We start from the raw sequence: 24,132 nt of genomic DNA, 5'->3' as shown, positions 1-24,132 counted from the left end.
GTAAATGGAAGTATTCTCTGTTATTTAATTTTTAAAAAATTTCTATCAGGACAATCCTTCCCAGCAATGCAAGGACCTAAAAACAATTCCAAAGGACTCATGATGGTAAATGCTATCCACATCCTGAGAAAGAACTATGTAGTCTGAATACAGAGCGAAGCTGATTGTTTTCTTTTTCTTTTTTTTCTTTCTCATGCTTCCTCCCATTCGTTCTAATTCTTCTATACAACATTACTAATGTGAAAATATGTTTCATAGGAATGTATATGCAGAGCCTATATCAGATTGCATACTCTTTTGGGGAGGGGGGAGGGAAGTGAGATTGCAGAAGTTGCTACAAATAACATTTATAATATTATAAACCTGCTCCTGTTCCAGAGCTGTAGGTTGGCCTAACCTTGTATATATGTGTGTCTTGTAACTATTTGAGCTCTGAGTAGAACCTTAGTGGAGAAGTTCACCTGCATCATGGATTAAACAGGCTTTTGTGGGCTGTCCTGGTAACTACCTACCATTTATAATATAGTTTCTTTGGAAAAGTGCCAAACAACTGATTTACAAATTAACTTTCAAAACAAGTTTGTGTCAACTTGTCCCCCGCATAGCTTTTTGGGTATATTTTTGGGAGAATGTCAGAAAATTCTTTGTAATTACTCTTATTTCTATGTAATTTGAGTAAATGCCTTTGCAAAAAACAAAAAACTGAGTCTGATTGTCAAGGGGAAGCATACAAGGAAGGACTTGTGAGCTAGTGTTTCAGAGAATAGTCCCTCACAGAATTACCCTTAGAACCAACCAAGCTACTAGCAGGATGAGTTGGATGAGTGAACCCTAAGGGGCATTACACTTATATTATCTTTCCTTGAACTCTTTTCCAGGTCAGTTGTTCAGTTAATTTAAAACTTAAAAAAAAAAAGTGAATGTTGAAAACTAAAAATAAATTAACTTAAAAAATTCTATCAGTCATTCATAACTTAACATGAATTAGTTCTATCAGACTGCCTTCTTTTTGTTGTTTAATAAAAAGGATGGATTGAGGAAATGGTAGTTTTCATTATAGGGGCAGGTAGTTAAGTAATTTTAGAGTATATAACCCTTTTACTTAGGGAGGTGAGCAAAATGATTTCTGAGCTCCATCCTAGACCAGGATCTGTTGTCTTCTAATTTCCAGGACTAGTATTCTTAGACTAGTAGTAGTACTAGTAATAGTAGTCCACCTATTTATTTTAATACTTCAAAAGATTCAGGTTTTCATAATGGAAGAAGGGGAAGTCCCTGAAATGGCAGAAAGGGCAATATCATTAAGACTTAATTCTTCATGGACTGCCCTGGTCAAAAAAAATTCATCCGGTAAGTTACCTTTTGGTGAACCTGGGTAGGCTGGTATTCTGCCAGACTATTGACAAACTCATATCAAAAGCTTTTTGGGGCAGCTAGGTGTCACAGTGAATAGAGCACCTGCTTTGGATTCAGAAGGACCTGAGTCCAAATCCAGCCTCAGATACTTAACACTTACTAGCTGTGTGACCTTGGGTAAGTCACTTAACCCCAATTGCCCTGCCTTCCCCCTCCAAAAAAAAAAAAGCTTTTTCACCTCAGTAAACCCTCTCCAAGTTTGTGTTCTGCTGGTCTGACCTTTGAGAACTCAGGGTCACCTTCATGCTACATTAGACATCTGAGTAGAACCTTAGTGGAGAAGTTCACCTGCATCACGGATTAAACAGGCTTTTGTGTGCTGTCCTGGAACCTACCTACCATTTATAATATAGTTTCTTTGGAAAAGTGCCAAACAACTGATTTACAAATTAACTTTCAAAACATAACCCATTAGTAAGCTGGGGACAGGCTGTACCCAGATCTCCTGCCAAAGATTACCAGAATTCCCATGAAAGACAAAAACCTGGCCTGGAGGGATAATGGGGCTGACCAAGGGAATCACTGCTAATGTTATGTGAGAAAAAGATTTATATTAGCTCCAGCACTTAATGTGTAACCTTGAGCAAGTCACCAAAAACCACTGGACTTCTGTAAAATGAAGATAATTGTTTTACCCTCTTCCTAGAGGTGGTTATGGAGAAAGAGCTTTGCAAATCTTAAAGCACTAGAAGAAGGTTACCCATTATTTTTCTTATTAATAAAATACTTTCTAAATCAGAGTTATTTTTATTATTGTAGCTGCTATTTCTAAATCTCTCCTTTCATTTTTGTGGAGACTTTGGGATGTCTTTCACAGAAGGAGACAGATTGAGCAGTATTTATGAGACATATCACTGAAAAGTAAAACTGCCTGATTCTCTAAGACAAAGAGAAGAAAGTATAAACTGTCATGTCTGGATTGCACTTTGAGGCAAGGAAGTCATATAACAGAAGAGGGGGATGCTATCTGTATTTTGCAGCATACTCATTTTGTTTAAAGTCTTCTGTGATTTAGGATTTAATAAGAAAATCAGCAGCTGGTGACCAGGGAAGCAAATGTAGAGGTGTGCTGAGACCAGAACTGGCCGGAAGTCAGCACATGGCGCTATGAGGGCAAGTCAATTGGGAGCCAGCCCCAAAGAGAAAAGATCCAGAGTTACTGAGACTCTTGGCCCCTGTGAATTGCATTGGACTGGTGAGCTAGAGAAGCACATTTTCTTATCAGTCTTTGAGTCTGATGAGTGATTGGAAAGCCCTCCTTCCATTCAGCTCCTCTATGAATCATCAGAGAGTTTGGGTAGGATTCCTCATAGCTGTACCCTAAGATCTTGGAGGGCAACAGGGAGAACATTTGGAGACGGTTAAAAGTAAATGTCTCTACAGCAGCATTTGGACTAAGCTTTTTTATGTACTATAAACCAGTGACACCAAACTCAAATAGAAAATCCCTGTGTGTTGTATACCAACTGAGAAAAACACAAATTAACATTATCTATGTTGTAACATATTTTTATTTATTTTGTTAAATATTTCCCAATTATATTTTAATCTGGTTCAGGCCCCACTCTGGAGTTTTGTGTGCTACATAGGGCCCATAGGCCCTAAATTTGACACTTCTGTTATAAACTACATGACCACAACACACTAGGTCTCTGAATCAATAAAAACAGCAGGCAGGTAATTAGAGAATGGAACTCAAATGAATTGGGGACTCATGAGCCAGATACAGAAAACATACATATTTTAATATTTTGAGCAATATTTCATTTCATCCCTGAGAATGGACTGGGGTCCATGGATAGATTTCAAGGGTCCATGAACTTGGATAGGAAAAAAAAATTACATGTTTATTTTCACTAACTTTGACTGATTTTGATTTTTAAAACCCCAAATGTTTTGAGAAGGTTCTTAGGTTTCACCAGAATGCCAAAGGGGTCTATGACACACACAAAAGGTTAAGGACCCTTTCCCTAGTCTAATTTGGGATGAGACCCAGTCAGAGAGAGAAGCTACCTGAGTACCTCAAGAAAAAGTAACAGGAAAGACAGGAACAACAGTACACTGTTGGTTGATTTGAGAACTGTTCTAGCCATTCTGGAAAGCAATTTGGAATTATGCTAAAAGGTGACTAAAATTTCTAAATCTATTAATCTTGCTCCCAAGCTCATATCCCAAGAGCACCAAAGGCCCCATATACAACAGGTCAGTTAACTAGCATTTTTTAAGGCTCTACAATATGCCGAGTCCTATGTTAAATGCTGAAAAAATATTAAGCCTCAAATATTAATAGTTACACTTTTTTTTTAAAGCAATTGGGGTTAAGTAACTTGCTCAAGGTTACACCAGTTATTTCTGGGTGTGGTGCTAAGTGTCTGAACCCGGATTCGATCCCCAGGTCATCCCAACACTGGGGCCGGTGCTCTTACTCGCTGAGCCACCTGGCCGCCCTGATAGTCACATTTTTTGTGCAATGGGAAACATACTAGGTGCCTGCTGACTAGAGAATGACTAAATAATTTGTGGCACACAAAATAATGAGACATTACTGTACCATTGGAAAGGACAAACATTAAGAATTCAGAGAAACATGGACCATATGTAAGAACTGATGCAGAATGAAAAGAGCAGAAACAGAAAAAATAATATGCACAAGGACCACAAAAGCGTAAACAGAAACAACAATAAAATGAAATTCAATACTGTGTAATTTTAAGGAATAGAATAAAATGAACTTCCCTCCTTTTATTGGAGAGATAGAGAACCATGAGTATGGATGATTCCTATACTATGAGAGCTGTGGTCAATATGTGACTCCTTTTTTAAGGAATTGCTTTTTCTTTTTTAATTTTTGTGAAACGGCAAGGCTCTTTGGGTAAGAGAGAAAGAAAGGGCATATTCATAAATTAACGTGATGGAAAAAACGAAAAGCAACGTTAAAAATTAACAAATAAATAAAGAGAGCCCTTGGAGGAAAAAAAAGTAACTTAAAAGACCACAGCTTCCTCATCTGTAAAATGAACTGGAGAAGGAAATGGCAAACCACTCCAGTGTCTTTGCCAAGAAAACCTCAAATGGGGTCAAAAAGAGTTGGAGACTACTGAAAAGACTGAACAAGGCTGATGACTTGAGATGTGTGCCATCTGGTGGGAAATTCGGATGTTGCACAGTGCTGAGCTGTGTTTCTATAGCTTAAGGAAGGTGATATTCAAACCAAATCATCCAAGAATTCTGGGTGGAGGGAGTGGGGGAGGAATGTCACATTACAACGAAAATTTCATAATAGGATGTAGAGCTGAGAGGGAGTTTATATCATCTACTTCTACCCCTTCACTTTATAAATGAGGAAACCAGCCCAGATGAGTCAGCTTATTTAGGGTCATTCAGGTATTAAGGAGCATAATTAGGAGTTATTATTATTTTGTTGTTGTTGCTAAAATCTCACTCGATATATTCTTTTTTTGGGAGGGGGGTGAAAGTAGGGCAATTGGGGTTAAGTGACTTGCCCAAGGTCACACAGCTAGTAAGGGTTAAGTGTCTGAGGTCAAATTTGAACTCAGGTCCTTATGATTCCAGGGCCGGTGCTCTATTCACTATGTCACCTAGCCGCCCCAGGAGTTATTATTATTAAAGCTGATAGGCACAATAGAAGTTTTTCCACAGGCAGCATTCATTCACAGACATCACAGACTTAACAGCTTTTATTTGCCATAGCCGGTGGTATGGAGGAATAGAGCTCTGGACCTGGAATCAGGAAGATCCAGGCTCAAATCTAGCCCCAAATACTGACTAGCCGTGATTCTGGGCAAGTCACTTAACATTTTTCTGCCTCAGTTTCCACAGCTGTAAAATGAGGAAAATAATAGCACCCATCTCCTAAGGTTGTGGTACGGATCTAATGAGATAATATTTGTAAAGTGCCTGGCACAAAGTGGGTACTATATGAGAAAAGGAGAAGGAAGAAGAGAAGAAAGAGGAAAAAGAATGTGGGACACTAGACATCATTGCTTTCTACCTGCTATAACTGGCAGGTAAGTGGCAGCATCATGACAGAAATAGACTAGGAATCGGAAGCTACACTTCCTGTTGTTGCTTTTCAGTCATGTCTGACTCTTCATGACCCCATTTGAGGTTTTTCTTGGCAAAGATACTGGAGTGGTTTGCCACTTCCTTCTGCAGTGAATTAGACAAACAGAGGTTAAGTGACTTGCCCAGGGTCACACAGCTAGTAATGTTGTCTGAGGCCAGATTTGCCAGGCCTCAGACAATTGCCATTGGCAGACAATAATTTTTTATAATAATTAGAAAAACCAAGCTTGTCCATTCCTGAGTTCAAGGGAGAAGAAAAAGAAGGTAAACCAGAGAAGAAATAGATTACATTTTAAGGCAATAAATCAGCTTAGAAGAGAGAATAGAGCAGTCCCATAAAAGACCCCAAAGGTATTATGAAACTGTAAGAAAAATATTGGATTTGGAGTCAGGAGACTGAGTTCAGATACTTACTCTGCTATTCACAGTTTACATGACCTTGGTAAGTCCCTGCCCTTTGCTGGGCCTGTTTCCTTACCTGTAAAATGAAGGGATTAGATTAGATGGCAAAGGATGCTTTCAGATTGAAAATGTTGTTATCTAGGTGCTGGTGGGCATGTGTAGCATGCTTGGTTAATGCAATCCCCAGCTGGGAGAGTTTAGAGAGACTGCCCCTAGAAAGTCAGGAAGTGTGTAATGGAGGGGGCTTGCTCCCCAGTTTGGAGCACAAGTAGACATTCTATAACTGATTCCAGTCAGCTAACCATAAGGAGAAGAGATGCCTTTTTGATTGTCTATTGAGCTGGAGCTGGGGTACATTCAAAAGGCACTAAGCCTCGAGAGTCTGGGTCTGGCTCTGTCCAACCTGGCTGGTATTCCAGTAAAGAGGAGGAACTGTTGTGAGCCTCTGAGTGAGGGAAGGATCTGAGGCCAGCTCTTACCTAGAATCACCAGGAAACTGAGAGCATATGGCCCTGATGTTGCTTATTTCTCTGCTGTATTATTTATTTCTTGCTTTTGAGTGAAGGCAATTGGAGATGGTCATGACCTTCTGAGATTTGAAAGGTCGGGAGAATGAGTCATCAGGAGTCTGGGAGCTAGAGTTCAAGCCTAGATTTACTAGAAGTTACAGTCAGTAGGGAAGTTTGACCCAACTGAGGAGTAGTAAAGATGCTAACTCATTCATCTATCAATCAAGCAGCATTTGGATGTGACCTTGGAAGACTAGTGTTATGTAGAGACTACATTAAGTTTGAGTTTACTATCCCCTGGGACTGAAATGGTATAAGGAAGGATGTGGCACTGAGTATTGGGGGAAAAGTGTTTCTAACTCATGTCCTTGCTATATATATATCCCTTTGGAAAAGCTAATTGATATTCATTGGTTAAGTGAAACTAAGAATCAATCGCTGGCAGTGAACAATAGGGGAGAATACACCAGAATGGGAGCTTGAACTCATGGCATTATAGAAGAGACACCTCCAGATTCTAGATACTCTAGAATACTGGTTACTCTAGAATGTTGAGGAGGAGATACAGTCAGCCTCACTGCAGGAGAGTGAGTACAGAGTCGTGCTACACCAAGGTCAGGAAGTTTTAGTGTTAGTGCAGAATCAAATCCTAAAGTCTTACAACCTTGCCTGGACTGTGTAACACTGTTCTTGGTGTCCTGAGCCTATTAGTCCCCCATGATTAGGATTTTTTTCTGTGCCAGAGTGGAGAGCCAGCGACAGTCTAGCAATATCACAGGAAAGGATGAGAACAGATTAGATCTTAGATCTGGAAAGGATTCATCCAAACCCTTCATTTAACAGAGGAGGAAACTGAGGCCAAGAGAAAAAGGGATTTGTCTAATGTCATATGCAAGCTGTATTGACTAAGACCATAGAATTCTTGATTTGAACCTCAGAGGACATCCTACTCCAACCCGTATGTACTGAGGGTGTGGAAAAAACTAACTTTGCCACAATTACACAGATAAGCAAACTTTTTTTTTCTTTTTTAGAGAAACACTCTATGGACTGGATATGAGTCTAACATCTTTTCTCCACAGAGCTCCAGACTGAAGTGTGGTTAGTGAGCCCCAGTTGATAGATATGGATCTATGAGAAGTCTTCCTCTAATCTTACCTGATCAGCTCCAAGAAGGTTCCTGCCACCAAGTCCCACATTCTGCTACATCCCCTTCTCCAGGATTCTCAGCAAGAAGGGTATGACCACCTTTTATTAACCCCTTAGGTGTTTGCAGCACAATTGCTTCAGGAAATACAACAGTTACCACTCCCTCAAATTCATGTAACAAAGAGAAACAATTATGCTAAAACACCTGACACAGTGAACAACTCTAATAATATAGCATTCTGCCCATGTTGCTCCCCTTTGCTGACTAAGGGACAGTGTGTTTCATTGTTCTCTGGGGTCATGACTGGTCTTTCAATTGGTTAAAGGTTGTCTTTTTTTTGTTCAGGGGCAGCTAAGTGATACAGTGAATAGAGTGCCAGGCCTGGAGTTGGGAATGCTCATCTTCTGAGTTAAAATCTGGCCTCAGACACTCCCCAGCTGTGTGACCCTGGGCAAGTCACTTAACCCTGTTTGCATCAGTTTCCTCATCTGTAAAATGAGCTAGAGAAGGAAACCACTCCCTCATCTTTGCCAGGAAAACCCCAAATGGGATCATGAAGAGACAAGCATGACTGAAATGACTGAACTAAAATGTCTTTTGTTCAGGGAATTCCATCACCCCTCCCCACTTTCATTTGCTCAAGGTCTCAGGGAACCCAACAGTCTGTTCCTTACACTGTCTAAAACAACCCATCTCACCCTGACTATAACCCGACTGTCCTAAAAGTGGAGTGAACATCACTATTGGTATCTGAAATATACAAATTGCAATTGCCAAAAACTAAACCATTTCCAGCCACGAGGTCAGGACTTCTCCTTTGCAATAAGTTACTCTTAACTGTCTCCAGATTTTGCTGGTGACTTCATCCTGACTGTTCACAGAATTCTCCACCAATCCAGAGCTTCGTAAGCCTACAGTTTTGACAACAACAACAATAGCTAGCATGTATACACACACACACACGCAGATGTATAGATATCTATATATATATATGTATACACACACACATGCAGATATATAGATGTATATAGATACACACACATATCCTCCTACGTGCCCAATACATTGCTAAGAGTTTTGCAAATATTGTCTCATTTGATCCTACCGACAATCCCGGCAGATAGGTACTATTATTATTCTCATTTGACAATTGAGTTAACTTAAATAGAAAACCAAGCTTCTAAGACCCCATATACCTGGTAACAAGGCCACTTCTTGCTGTACCATCATCCAGGAGTAAGAGAAGTCATCTCCCACTGACCCTTTTAAATTTGTCAGTCAGTTCTACTTTGATATCCTTCTTCTATCCCTCAAACAATAACACCACTGTGTCTCCAGTACCAGGCCTGATGACATGGTGCAGAGAAGAGTTATTCAGTATCAGAAAATTAACAGAAACACACACACACACACACACACACTTTTTCTGGTACCAAACAGCTTCTGTTCATCTCTATCTTCCTCAATTCTCCCTCTTTCTTTGTCCTCCCACTATCTCTGAAAACTCAAGAAAGAGCATTAAAATTTAAAAAATTAAAGGGCAGAATATACCAAAATATTTACAAAACACTTGGCACATAATAAACTACTTAGTAAATGTTTTTTCATTCATTCAATTTTTGTGGTAACAAATAGCTAGAAATATCAGTGCCCATCATTGTCTGTCATTTGGGGAATAATTGAATAAACCATGGTGTGTGAATATAACTGAATATTATTGTGCCATGAGAAATGGGGAAAGCTATATGAACTAATGCAGGGTAAAATACTCAGAATCCAAAAATAATATATACAATCAAAACAATAATGTAAGTGAAAAGAATGAAAAAAGGAAGACAAAGCTTGATGGTTATAATAAACAATATTGTTCCTGGAGAACAGATAAATCATAAGAGCATTGCTTTGAACTGAAGCAACTGGGTTCAAATCCCACCTACTGATCTTACTGCCTATGAGCTTGGGTGAGGAGGAAGTGCATGCTGGGTATGGGGGTATGGGGAACCAACCACCTGCACAAAACCCTAGAGGCAGGAGACTACCATTTGCAAGCAACCATTAACAGGTCAGTCTGACTGAAAATGGAGAATACATGAGGACAATTAACATGAAAGAAAAATGGTGGAAGCTGTGATGCTGAGAACTTTAAATGTCGTACAGAGAATTTGATATTTTATCATAGTGGTGAAAGATCTGGGTTTTAGGCATAGCAGTTTTATGATTATAATGAAGATTTATTAGAAAGGAGAGAGACGGGAAGCAGGGAGACCAATTTGGGAGGAATATAGAATGAGAGAGGCATCTAGGTGGTACAGTGGATAGAGCTTGGGATGTCGAATCAAGAAGACCTGAGTTCAAATGCAGCCTCAGACATTTACTAGTTGTGTGACCCTGGGCAAGTCACTTAACCCTGTTTACCTCAGTTTCCTCAATTGTAAAATATGGATAATATTTCAGTGTTGTTGTAAGGATCAAGTGAGATAATAATTGCAATAATAATTGTAAAGCATTCAGCACAGCACCTGGTACATAGTAAGTGACACTGGCCTCCTTTCTGTTCTACAAATGAGAAGCTCTACGACTTGAGTCCAGGCATTTTTTGCTGATGGTCCTCCATGCCTAGAATGCTCTCCCTTCTTATCTCTGCCTCCTGGCTTCCCTGGATTCTTTTAAAGTCCAACTAAAATCCCACCTTCCACAGGTGGGATTCTAGTGCCTTAAACCCTCTTAATTCTGGTGCCTTCCTTCTATTTCCTATTTATCCTACAAATAACCTGTTTGTACACATGTGTTAGCTTGTTTTCTCTCCCACTATATTTTGAACTCCTTGAGGGCAGGAACTGTCTTTTACCTCTTTTTGTATCCCCAGCATTTGGCATTGAGTTTCGTCCATAGTAGGTGCTTAATAAATGTTTACTGGCTGACCGAAACTCCAGAAAGGTAAACAAATATAGCAACCAAGGACAACAACAACAAGGAAACAACAAAGAGACCATGATGAGATTTTTTTCTAAAAATACAGGAGACAAGGGTGAAAGCTAAAGTCAAACAGAAGAGATAGTAGGGAAGCAAGATTGAAATGCCATGGACTAAACCTCACAACACCCCACCTACAGGTGAATCTATGGGGGGGAGGGGTTTGTTTGTTTTTCTTGGAACTAAATTGCATAAAGGGAGAGAGAAAATAGAGAGGAATATGTGATGTGCCCTAAACAAGGCAAAGGTTGATAATAAAGGGAAAATATCTCCTGTAGTCCCTCAGGAAAACAAGACCCTATAGGAAATCAGGTGAAGAGGCAAAAGGAAGGATAGAAACAAACAAAAAGAAAGGGGAAGTTTTTGTTTTAGTGATAGGAGGAGGTCCCACCGAAGAACATTCCCATAGGAGGAGAGAGATATTCTATAAAGGGAGATGGAGATCTACCTGTATGGATTTGGTTCTTAAACAGGTCACTCATCTAGCCACAGAAGAAAGAGAACTCCTCAGAGCAAAGGACACTCAGAAGGGTGGAAGGATATGTAGATTTGGGAATCATCTGTAAAAAGATGATAAAAATAATCCATGGGATTTAATGAGAGCACTAAAAGAGAGAATTTAGAAAGAAAAAGAAGAAGTTCCAGGGTTGAGCCTTTGGGCACATCCACGAATAGATAGAAGGGGGTACAAAGATGGTAATCATGTAAAGAAAATGGTGAAGGAATAGTCAAAGCAATAGTCAATAGCAGGAAAACTGCAATAGAACAATGTCAATAAAACCCAGGGAAGGAGAGAAAATCTAGAAAAAGGTGATTGGCAGGGTCAAACATTACAGAGAGGTCAAAAAGGATGAGGACTGAAAAAAGGTCAGTGGATTTTAACAAGGAAGAGATTATTGATGACCTTGGAAAGAGCAGTTCCAGAAGCAGTGGGAAAAGAAGTCAGATTGTAAGAACCTGAGAAGAGAGGTGAGAAAATAGAGGCAGGAAATGAAAATAATTTTTTCTAGGAGTCTGATTATGAAAGGGAGAAGAGATATAGGAAAATGGCTTGAAGAGATGGTAGGATGAAGCAATGGTTTCTTTGGCAAATGATGAAAAGATTGTGGGAAAACAGGTAGACAAATTCACTATTGGAACTGTGAACTAGTCTTACCATTCTGGGAAGCAATTTGGAACTATGTTCAGAAAGCTATTAAGTTTTGCATACCCTTTGTTACCATTATTAGGTCTATAGCCCCAAAAGATCAAGAACCTATGTGTAAAACAAAAAAATGTGTGTGTGTGTGTACATAAAACAGCTCTTTTTGTAGTGGCAAAGAATTGAAAACTGAGAGGATATTCATCAACTGGGAAATGGCTGAACAAATCATGGTATATAAATGTGAATAGTATTGTGCTATATAAGAAATGATGAAGAGGATGGTTTCAGAAAAACCTAGGAAGACTTGCATGAACTGACGCAAGACAAAGTGAACAAAACAAGATGACGGGGTGCTTGGGTGCATATGCTTGAACCCCAGTTTGTAAAATCACATCAGTCTGCAAAATCACATTTTCTCCCCCACCCCCCAGCCTCAGAGCATTAACTCTGCCCCTTCCCCCTGCCAGCATTCTGCCTGGCAACAATTCATGAACTGTTTATCTCTGCTTGGTGCAATAACAAGCTACACCTATGAATCCTTCACTAAACCATCTATAAACTTTTTAGCTTAGGCAAATGTTATTTCCCCCTAGTATAATGGCCAGCTGCACCTACCCTGAATTCCCGTTAGCCTAGTTTCCCAACATCCATCTTTTCAAACATGACACTGATGGGTGGCAGACTAGGCATTTCTCAGTAAGCCCTGACCCCTAGCTGACTTAATGACGTTTCAAGCCTAAAACCACACCTCCAGGTAGCTCCCCCCACTTGGGCTATTTCCCAGTGAATTATGAGCAATACCTTCGCAGTAGATAATAAAAGTGCTTGTTCCTCTAAGCACTGACCACTCCTTAACTCCTCCCTAATCCCACCCTTACTCACCTAGTTAGCATAATTGACATCTAATTTACTATTATAACTCTTTATAAACTATACCTATGACTTCTTTAAGGTTGCAGGTTCCCTAAGAACTCTTGCCCACTGTAAAGCTTAAGCAATAAACTTTTACCAACTTGACTCAGAATGTTTGAGCCTATGAATTCATTCCAGACTGCCCACTCAGGGACTCTGGTCTTTGGAGCCCCTGAACACCTATTCTTCTCTCACCACAGAGAATAATTTATATAATAACAGCAATATTATAAAGATAAGCATTGTGAAACACTCAGTAACACAATGACCAACCATAATTCTAAAAGACTCATGATGAAACATACTATCTACCTATAGATAAGAGTGTTAATGGACTCAGAATACAGATTGAAGCATATTTTCTTCTCTTTTTGTTTCTGTTTATTTGTTTTGCATGACTCTTCCCAATGGGTGGGGAAAAGGACTGAGGAAGAGAAGAATTCAAAATTCAAAATAAAATTGAATTTAAAAAAAAGCAATTGTTTCTTAAGGATAGAGTAGATCCAGACATGTCTGAAGGAAGTAGAGAATTGAAACGTGGTATGAAACATGGTATGAAACATGGTACCAGGGGAAAAAACAGAGACTACAAGACTGACAAAGAAGACAAACATTTATTCACGAGTTCGAACCCGGGTCCAACCATACACTTAAGATGGAGGACCCCGAGTGTCTTCTCGGGCGTTCTTTTATACAGTTCTTGCGGGGAGAGCGGGAAACACAAAGGTCAGGGATTGGGTGACAGACAAGTATGAGCCTTAGAGATATTGGCTTGGCGCCAATTCTATAGGGGCCAGGGGGGGGATGGTTAAGATTCAGTACCAGAATCTTAAAGGTCACCAGGAAGTCAGGTTGAGGAAGGAATGTGCTGACATTCCTTCTTATAAGAAGAACAAGTCTAACAAGTTTATTCCCTGGTTTGGGTGGCCCCTTCTCAAGAATGAGATAGAAAGTAAGGAAAGGTTGAAAAATAGTGAAGAAAGAGGGGAAAATAAGAAGGAAGGAGACCAATGGCACAAGTAAAAGGAGTTGTTGTTGGCAAGAAGGGCCACCTCTTTCTCTGAAACTAGAGCGAAAAAAGAATGGGAGATTATATTGAAGTAAAGTGTAGAGAAAAAGAAAACTCATAACAGATTTTTCTTTTAAAATAAATTTATTTTATTTTATTTTTTGGAGGGGGAAAGGCAAGGCAGTTGAGGTTAAGTGATTTGCCCAAGGTCACACAGGTAGTTAAGTGTCAAATGTCTGAGGCTGTATTTGAACTCAAGTCGTCCTGACTCCAGGGCCGGTGTTCTGTTCACTGTGTCACCTAGCTGCCCCTATTTTTTGTTTTTAAAATGAATTTTTAAAAAAATTTCAATTCTGAATTTTCTCTCTCCTTCTTACAACGTCCCTCACCCACTGAGAAGGCAAACAATTGACTTGCTCAAGTTTATAAGTTTAGTAACTGATAGTGCCTGACTTCAGTACCCTTACTTGAAGATGCCTTCATGACGGATTTTCTAAATCTTCTCAGGGACATAGGAGGTTAGCGAGCTTTCTTCTTAGTTAGTTAAGGATAAGCAGTAGGAGAGGTGAGGTGAGGTGAGGTGAGGTGAGGTGAGAAGAGAGAGTTCGGAATGGATACTGTTAAGAAAGAGTAAAAGACCAGCATAGAGTTTTAAGGATTTAGCTGAAATTCATTTTGGCCCATTCTGAATCAGACCTGTGATTTCATAGATGTGTTCAGAAAGAAGTCTCAGGAAAACTCTCTTTTCCAATGCAGATCAGTAACTGCTAGGCAGTTTATAGTCTCAGAGAGTTGCCTGGGGAACTAAGAGGTTAAGTGACTTGCCTAAGGCCCCACGACCAAAGATGGGACTTGAACCCTGGTTTTCCAGATTCCAAAGAGAGTTAAGAGTAGATAACATAAATTTATAGAGGACCCAGTCAGCAAGGTTGTATGACTTATGCTAAGTGGGTGTTCAGCAACACCTGGGGAAGAGTTGAGAAAGCAGATGGCTGGAGGCTGGGATTTGTAAAGAAAAGAGGGATGATCTGACAAGCCACTAAACTAAAGGAATTAGAATTCAATTTAGTTTGTGGGCCTGTTAATCACTCTGATGGCCCTGCCCTGTAACCAAAAACAACCAAACAGTTGCCTCTAACAACCTCTCTGTAAACAGAAAGAACAACAAAAACTGAAACTGAATGACTATAATGACTAAACCTGACTAAGAAGACTGAGGCCAATGCACCTCCATACCTTCTGTGCAGAGATGGGAGGATTGTAGTAGTAGTAACTAATATTTATGTAGAGTTTTAAAATTTTCAAAAAACTTTACATGTACTCTCATTTGATTCTCATAACACCCCCTATGAAGAAGAAGGTGCTATTATTATTTCCATTTTACGGAGGTTAAGTGACTTTCCCAGAATCTCAAAGCTACTCAGTGTCTAAGATGATTGAAATGTCAATGTTCCAAAGTCCAGCTCTTTATCCATTATGCCACCTAATGATCAATTGATGTACAACATTTCACTTAACTGGATGAAACTCTACTGCAGGGCAGCTAGATGATGCCAGATAGGGTGCCAGACCTGGAGTCAGGAAGACCTGAATTCAAATCTAGCCACAGATGCTTAGTAGCTGTGTGACCCTCCACAAGTCAATTAATCCTATTTGCCCCAGTTTTCTCATCGGTAAAATGAGCTAGAGAAGGAAATGGCAAACCCCTCTAGTATCTTTGCCAAGAAAACCACAAATGGGATCACCAAGAGTCTGAAAAAGCCTGATGGGGCAACTAGGTGGCACAGTTCATAGAGTGCCAGGCCTGGAGTCAGGAAGACCTGAGTTCAAATTCAGCCTAAGACACTTACTAGCTGTGTAACCCTGGGCAAGTCACTTAAACCCTGTTTGTCTCAGTTTCTTCATCTGTAAAATGAGCTGGAGAAGGAAATACCAACCACTCCAAGAAAATCCCAAATAGGGTCATGAAGAAGAGATGGAAATGACTGAACAACAACTCAACCAGTTGAAGCAGCCTGACCCTAGTTCTCATCTTCTGCTGCCTCAGATAATTAACATTAGATCTTCCCCATCAATTTGTGGTCTGTACAAAGAAACTCCTCTTACCCAAGCTTTGCCCAAGCCTGGTATTCCTATAAGTGACCCTAAGAATTTCCCCACCATGTCTGGCTCCTGATTCAGAAGGCCTCCTGCCGTATCTGGTACTGATTGCCTGTCCTCAATCAAACCCATTCTTAAGGTACATAACTTTGCCAGCTGAACCTCAGCTTTGAGCATGTTTCCTCCCTCACCGTTGCACTGGGATTGATGGGGGACGGGATCCCAATAGGTTCAGCAGGAATTATGATCTTATCTAAGACCAGAAAACCTGCAATATGGTCTGGAAAGAATTCAAGGTCTCAGGCTTAATTGGAGTGAGAGTTGTAGAAGTTTATTGTTACACTTCTATGAGAAGCGGGCAAGAGTCCTTTAGGGGACCTGCAAGTGAGAGGGGTACATGCTTTTACCTTTAAAGGGTAGGGCTGCCATTGTCAGGGCTGACCAGACAGGAGGGGCCTCAATGCATAGACAAAGGTTAGAGCTGACCAAGAGGAGCATGTGAATAGATAGCTTAGATAAGATTTGGGCCAGGCCAAAGGAGACAAAAGGCAAAGATAAAGGAGGGTGTGGGCCAGGCCCAGAAGAAATGAAGAGATAAGTAAGAACAAAGGGGTCACTGGGTGTTGCCTAGGTGGAGTGTGGGATAGGGAGAAGGGGCAGATCTCAAGGGTGGGAAAGGACAAATTGCAGTTACAATTGAACAGACTGGTTTTACAAGTTGGTTTCACAAATTGATCTAGACCCCAGGTACCCCATCAGGGTGAGTTTCTTACATCTGGGATGAAAAATTTTTGTCAGTTTATTTTGCCATGTAGTGTGTGTATGTGTGTGTGTGAGCTTTTGTTTGCTTGCTTGTTATGTCCAATAGTAATAAAGGTCTCCAGTACCAATTTTCTAACATTAAAAAAATTTTTTTCCCTTTGGGAAGGCAATTGGGGTTAAGTAACTTGCCCAAGGTTACACAGCTAGTTTTTTTTTTTTTTTGTATAGGTGTTAAGTGTCCGAGGCTGGAACCTAACTCAGGTCCTCCTGACTCTGGGGCCAGTGCTTTACTCACTGCGCCACCCAGCCACCCCTGAATACCAATTTTCTAATCCAGTTTTTTGCTTTAACCTGAGCCATGAGGCCAGATACTACACCGGCAAATGTACCTGGAGATGGAGTGTTTTGTGAAAGGAACAGAAATGAGGCCTGTGTCACTGGACTGCCGAATATGTAGGGCTATATAAGGTATAAGAAGACAGGAAAAGTATGGGGAGAGGCAGGTTAATAAGGGCTTTATCAAACAAAGGATTTCATATTTGATCCTAGCGGAGATAGGGAGCCACTGGAATGTACTGAGGAGGGGAGTGACATGGTCAGACCTGTGCTTTAGGAAGATCACTTTGACAGTTGAGTAGAGGATGGCGGCAATATCAGAGGAGGAAAGAAGGCATATATATGAGAAAGATGTTAGGAAGATAAAATGGACAGGCTTTGGCAACAGACTGAATATGAAGGGGAATGAGAAAGAGAGTGAGTGAGGAATAAAAGCTGACTCCTAGGTTTCACTCCAGAGTGAGGCGGAGTTACTCTCGACAGTAATAGGGATCTTTCGAAGGAGGGAGGTGGGGGTGGGGGTAGAGAAGGAGAATGAATTCAAGTGAGAGTTCAGCTCTAAATCTTATTGTTTCTATTAGTGGACATACACAATTACTGCAATGTAAACCAAAAGCTCACTAAAAGAAAGTTAAATTCTAATAAATGGAAAAATCAAGGGAATTCCTAGAGGAGAGGAAATGAAATATACCTCCTTCCTCAGGGCAGAGAAGAATTGCTAGGACAGACAATTTAGATTAAAGCATCTGGTTTTACCTAATTTTTTTTTCTTTGTCACAAATAAGGACTCGATCTATAGGTTATGGGGTGGGGGGAAATAACTGTGCTGTAAAGACAAAGGCATCAATAAAACATATGTGTTTTTTAAAATTATCACCAAGTCTGTGAAAGATCTGCTTCTCTTCTCTTTGTACTTCTAGGAGGAGCTGACTAAAAACTAGTAATTGTGGTCCTACTTAGAATGAGAGAGATTGAAGTGTACCTTCCACATATTTTTCTAGGAGAGATAATAATCGTAATAATAGGAGAGCTCATTTTATTCTAACAGCCAGTGTGAAACAGCTTTAAAATGGTCTTTAACTTCCAAGCACCACCCCCTCCCCAACAGTAAAATTAATCAGGCCTCTTCCCATACTCCAGGACACGGATGGTTCCAGAGAAGGGTTTCCCAAAAGACTAGGTCCCACCTTATTCAGCTGCACTTAGTTGTTGCTAAACTCTAAAGTTCAAAGAACTAATAATAGTTCTCTCAGCTTTATAGGTAGCACATAATAATAGCTAGCATTTATATAGTGTCTTAAAGTTTTCAGAGCACTCTAGAAATAATAATAGCCAATAGTTCTATAGCACCTACTATGCGCCCGGCATTATGCTAAGTGATTTACAATTATTATCTTATTTGACCCTTACAACAATTCTATAAGGTAGGTCCTATCATTATCCCCATTTTACAGATGAGGAAACTAAAACTTAGAGAACTTAAGTGATTTGCCCAGGACCATAACACAGTACCTGACCAGTAGGCATCAGGATGTGAACTCGAGGCTTCCTGAAGCTAACTTCAGTGCACTAAGTTCTAGTCCACTAGATCAACTTAATGTTTTACAAGCAGTTTTCCTGCAACAATCCTGTGAGGTAGATACATGTGGGGAAACTGAGCCTCTGGTAGGTAATGTGACTTACCTAAAGCTGTTAAGTTGGGAGGCAGTAATAGAATCAAAAGAAAGAAGGCTAGCTTTAGAGTCAGACAACCTAGGTTTGAATCCAGTTTCTTGGGGAATTGTGGGAAGGTGGCTGTGTGTTAGGACCTAGAGGAGCCAAGATCCCTGCAAACACCCATAAAAGCTCTACAAATGCACCAGGAGGAATAACAAAAAAGAAGAGAAAAGGGAACAGCTATAAGTGCCTCTATTCAGGCCTGCACAGAAGGACTGACAGAATCCTGTGGACTCTCAGGGAACCAAAGGTCAGAGACAAGGTGAGGCCAGGGCTTGGGGAGCTCACTGCCCAGACAGTCTCCCAGAGACACAACCCCACCTAGAACCATAGGGGCAGTTCAGCACAGAGGCAACCCCAACCTAGGACCCAGGTAGCCTCCATCTAAGTCACAGCAAGAGAAAGGGCCAGGATAGCTAACCCAAGGGTTCTGAGGAGCACTGCTATCTATGAGCACCATCATCAACATCTGGATAGGACATATCAGGCTCACAGCAAGGTACAGAACAAAATCTGAGTTCGGATGTAATAGATAGGAGACAGAGAAGGATTCAAGGCTAAACCTAAGTTGAGCCATGAGGTCATTGAGCTAAAACCCAGCAATTTCTACAGAAGCCAGGGCCTAGTATTAACCACTGCATCTAGGACTAAACAGGGCCTACCCACACCATCCAGGAGTATGGAAGGGAGAAAAGTCTGAGGCAGACACAAAGCCCCTATCCAGAAACAGGCTAAAGATATGAGTAAACAGAAGAAAATACTGAACACAGTGGAGAAATACATTGAAATGAGAGAAACTCAAAGAAAATTCAGAAGAAAAAAAGTAACTTAAGAAGTCTATATATAAAACCTTAGAGGAAAAAAAAAATACCCTAGCCATAATTAGGGGGAAAAAAAAACAAAAAAAATCTACAATAGTATATGAAAAAATACAACAAAATGAAAATGAAATATTAAAGGAAATGATAGGAAAGAAAGAATCAAAATGATAATCTATAGCTTAGGACAGTATGGCAAGTCTTACCGAAGAATGGAACTCTTATACTTTGAGCAGGCTTAACAGAAAGCAATGACTCCATGAGACAAAAAAATGAATCCTGCTTCTGTAACTTACTGCCTAAGCAAGTCACTCTATGGGCCTCAATTTCCTCACCTATAAAATGAGAGAGTTGGATTAGATGGCCTCTAAAGGTTACTTTCGGCTCTAATTCTATGATCCTCTAACTACCATGAAAGTGCAGACTCAAAGGTTCAACACCTACCCACCCACCCCCAACTCTAAGCATAGGATTCTTTTGGTTATCCCAATTAACCAGCAAGCATTTACTAAGGACTTATTATGTGTTGGGTGCTATGTCAAATACTGGGACACAGAAATAAAGCAAAACTGTTTTTGCCTTAGTGGCAGACATATATATGCATGTGAACATATACATATGAAGGCAGGAAAGGGCAGGCTTCCTGACCAATTGATCACTTGTCTCCATTTCCCCTCTCCCATTTGATATAATTTCAGAAAACAAGGGGCAGATAACAGAGGTAATTAGGTGTTAATATGTTATGTACAAAAAAAAATGTGTTTATTTCTCTTATGCCTTTGTGAAGTATGAACCTTGCTGGAAGAAGACTGGCAACGTCCCCTGGCTGCCCCAAAAGGAAGTAAGCTTGCCAACCCTGCCTCTCAATCAAGGAGGAACCTTGCTCCCGGGGAAGAGTCCATCAAAGAGCATTTAAATGGTGCTTACTCTGTGCCAAGCACTGGGATAAGCACTGGAGATACAGAAAAAGGCAAAATATGGTCCTTAAGGGGCTTATATTCCAGTGGAGAAGCTCATGTTCTGAAGGACTAGAAAAGGGTAAGCTGGGTAGAAATAGTTGCCAGTGTGAGCTGGCATCAGAATTCTAGGAGCTGTACAATTGACTGGGCACTTTGAGTGAGGCAATGCCCATTCAGTGAAAAGTCCTGTTTAAGAAGTGAATCAAGGGATGGCCCCTTTAATTAAAAAAAAAAAAAAACATCAAACTGGGAGGGGAAGATCTTGAGGGTTGGTGGCCAAAAGCTTTTGACGACAGTGAATTTCTGAGAAAGCATAACTGACTCCACCTTATTTTGTAGCTGCCATTTTGCTGCATATAACCCCTTCAGGGACTGCATGACCAGCTGCAACAGCTGGCTCCTTTCAATGTTTCCTTTGCTAGACTAATTACCATAATAAGACTTAATTGCTTTAAAAAAAAAAAAAGGAAGACTAATAATCCCTGGAATGCCCTTCTTCCTAATATAGCCATTATAGGTTTGATTTAATACAACTGGCTATATTAGCAAGGATATACCCATTCTTTTTTTTTTTCCTTTTGGAGGGTGATTGGGGTTAAGTGACTTGCCCAAGGTCACAGGCTAGTTTTTGTGTTAAGTGTCTGAGGCCGGATTTGAACTCAGGTCCTCCTGACTCCAGGACCGGTGCTCTATTCACTGCGCCACCTAGCCGCCCCAATATACCCATTCTTTATCTCCTATAGTTAATGATATACATTCACCATAATAAGCACACACTTTTTTTCTTTGCATAACCAGCTATACAAGCAGCCATGTTTTTTCTTTCTCTCATGTAATGTATAAATACTATTGCAGTTTGTCTTTTGTTCTCAAAGAGGACCATGCCGTCAGGGAAATGAAGATGTGACTTGCAGTTGACTTTGATTTGAGTGAGGGAGGGCTGTGCAAGGTCACCAGCCTTACTTTCTCCTCCAGAGTCTTCTGGGTCCAGTGGCCAGATGTAGATCAGGATGATTGGAGATGGCCCTGGATGTAGTGGGAGACTTTGGCCCTTTTAAACTAGGGGTTATCCTTAATTTAAGGTAATCCTTTCAGATTTTCACTGAGTGAGGCAATGCCCATTCAGTGAAAAGGCCTCTTTAAGAAGTGAATCAAGGGATGGCCCCTTTAATTAAAAAAAAAATCAACCTGGGAAGGGAATATCTTCAGGGTTGTTGGCCAAAAGAGAAACAGTTACTATTGACATTCACTTTGAGGGGATGAGGGGAGCGAAAAATAACCATTAAGTAGTGCTTAGGCAGTAACTCTTGTTGTCCAGTCCTTGAGATCCAGAGTGAATTGTGCTTAAAACTTGATCTTTGAGAAAGAAATCTAGCCAGTAAATCCCAAGTTAACTAGGTAGCTTTCTGCCACCAAAATTTACCTTCCTTTGAGCAGAACAAGGGAGGGGAGGGGAGGGGAGGGGAGGGGAGGGGATGAGAGGAGAGGAGAGGAGACGATCAGATTATTCACAGCTTATTTAATAGTCAATAATCCTAACAGTAATCAATACTGTTAGCCAAATTGTGAATGACACTTTCATCAGCTACTGGTGGTGTGTGTCACACTCTTGAGTGTAATAAAACCTCTATCTCTGATTCACGTTGACCTATCTGCCTCAGACATTTACTAGGTGTCTGACCCTGGACAAATCACTTCACCCTGTTTGCCTCAGTTTCCTTATCTGTAAAATGAGCTAGAGGAGGAAATAGCAAACCACTCCAGTATCTTTTCGAAGAAACCCCAAATACAGTCACAAAGAGTAGGTCATGACTGAAAAATGACTCAACAACAACAAGAAATTGGCCTTAGCTAGTCAAACTGCTAAGAAAATTAATGTAACACTATTCAGAGGAGGTGACTAAGGAGAGTGTTTTTAGAAAGGAGAATGAGATAGATTTAAAACTGAATTGTTTTGAGAAAAAGAAAGAAAAGATTTATAGATTCATTCTCTGTTAACTTCTCAAAACAGAAAGTCTCATGTTTATACTAGGAAATCCTCCTAGGAACAGAGGTGGGGAACCTGAGGTCACATGTTCTGCCCTTTGACTGAATCTAAATGTCACAAAAGAACAAATCTGTGAAGTTTGGATTTGATGCAGTTTGAGGAAGGTTCAGGGACCTCTCAAGTACTGGAGTATAGGACAGGGTCATCTGGAAAGAATTCACAGACTCAAGTATTCTTTAAGTCAAGTTGGCAAAGATTTATTTTTATACTTTTCAGCAGGCAAAAGTTCTTAAGGATCCTGTGACCTTAGAGGGGTACAGTTAAAGTTTATATAGGATAAACTATAGTAAAACATGTGCCAAATATGCTAATTAGGTGATGTGGGGTGGGATTAGGGAGTTGGTTAAGGAGTGGTCAGTTCTTAAAAGAACATGTACTTTTTGTTATCTACTGTACAGGTGTTTTACCCAGAGTTCATTGGGAGAAGCCCAAGGTGGGGTCACAGGGAGGTGTGGTTTTTAGGTCTGCTATGTCACTAAGTCAACTAGCAGTCAGGGCTGACTGAGGAATGCCCAGTCTGCTACCCATCAATGTCTTGTTTGACAAGATAGCTGTAAAGAATATACATATGGGGGTGGCTAGGTAGCACAGTGAATAGAGCACTGGCCCTGGAGTCAGGACGACCTGAGTTCAAATCCAGCCTCAGACACTTAATACTGACCTTGGACAAGTTACTTAACCCTAATTGCCCTACCTTCCCCGCTCCAAAAAGAAAAAATAAGGAATATACATATGTCTAAAACCTAAAGTGTATGTACATAATGAGGAGTCCAGAATATATATAATGAGGTAGGGAGGTAGTATAGATAATCCAGTGGAATTCTTACAGGTACAGTTTTTTACTGTACCAGAGAGAGAATGAAGTATTTGGCTGAGGCCCACTCATAAGTAACTGTCAGGCATAGTCTCCCTGGTTTGGGGAGAAGCTGCCAGGGATAGTGATTTGAGGCCAGGGAAAAATATGGTTCTGGAATTGGGGTCCAAGCACAGGCACCCAAGCACCCCTTCAGATTCAGTCAAAGGGCAGCACTTGAGGACCTAGAGGGCCAGTTTGGGCTTGAGACCCCAGGTTCCCCACCCCTGATCTAGGCAATGAGTAAGTAAGTAGCAGGGAATGGGGCAAGAGTGGTTAAAGGACCTGCAGTAATAAGTGGGGATAACTGGGTAAAAGAACATTTCATTTACATATTAACACCTCCTTAATGCTTTTATCTACCTCTTTCTGAGATTACACCAGAGTCGTGATGGTAAATTGTTTCATAGTCAGGTCTCTGGAAAAAATAAATGCAGCACATACTTGTAAATTTAATTTATATTATTAACATATTCTTCATCACTTTCCTTAAGAAAGTGAAAATATGTCAAGAGAATATATCAAACCCTGATTAAAAGAATTTGCCAATATGAGCAGGTTCTAACACATCCCTGATATATACTAACTGAGCTGGGGGGCTGTGTGAGATATGAAATTATCAGAAACATCTTGGCCAATTCCTGCCCCTTTCCCCTTCTCCCCCATAATATATACAAATGAATACAGGTATTTTGTTTCGTTTTTATACTGGAAAACTTTTTGCTGTAGGGGGAGTGGGACAGTTGGACACAGGTTAAATGATTCCAATTTTGTTGGCAACATCTAAAGCATCATAGTCTGGAGTAAGTCGGAGATAGACCTTCTTCTCTCCACCAGGTCTGATCAGGGTGTTGATCTTGGCCACCACGGTATCATACAGCTTCTTTACCACCTGCTTGATCTGATGTTTGTTGGCCTTGATGTCCACGATGAAGACTAA

At 40.4% G+C, this 24,132-nt stretch overlaps 1 long non-coding RNA gene across 2 annotated transcripts in view; it reads left to right on the top strand.

Moving 5' to 3' along the window:
* The window catches only part of LOC138153471 (uncharacterized), a 92,019-nt gene extending 67,887 nt beyond the window's left edge, over positions 1-24,132 (top strand). Inside the window, exons 2-4 of one of the 2 annotated variants that reach the window (XR_011166385.1) lie at positions 7,496-7,651; positions 20,121-20,371; positions 24,030-24,132. This is a non-coding gene — a long non-coding RNA (uncharacterized lncRNA). The remainder of the gene's footprint in view (positions 1-7,495; positions 7,652-20,120; positions 20,372-24,029) is intronic. The other variant, XR_011166386.1, reaches the window with a different exon arrangement.

This window comes from Petaurus breviceps, unplaced genomic scaffold (assembly GCF_028583685.1).
Source record: "Petaurus breviceps papuanus isolate PSGF00001 unplaced genomic scaffold, PetGlider_PUasm1.0 90994, whole genome shotgun sequence".
NCBI lineage: Eukaryota > Metazoa > Chordata > Mammalia > Diprotodontia > Petauridae > Petaurus > Petaurus breviceps.
The sequence above is the reverse complement of the archived record's forward strand: the minus strand, read 5'-3'. Positions and strand labels throughout refer to the sequence as shown.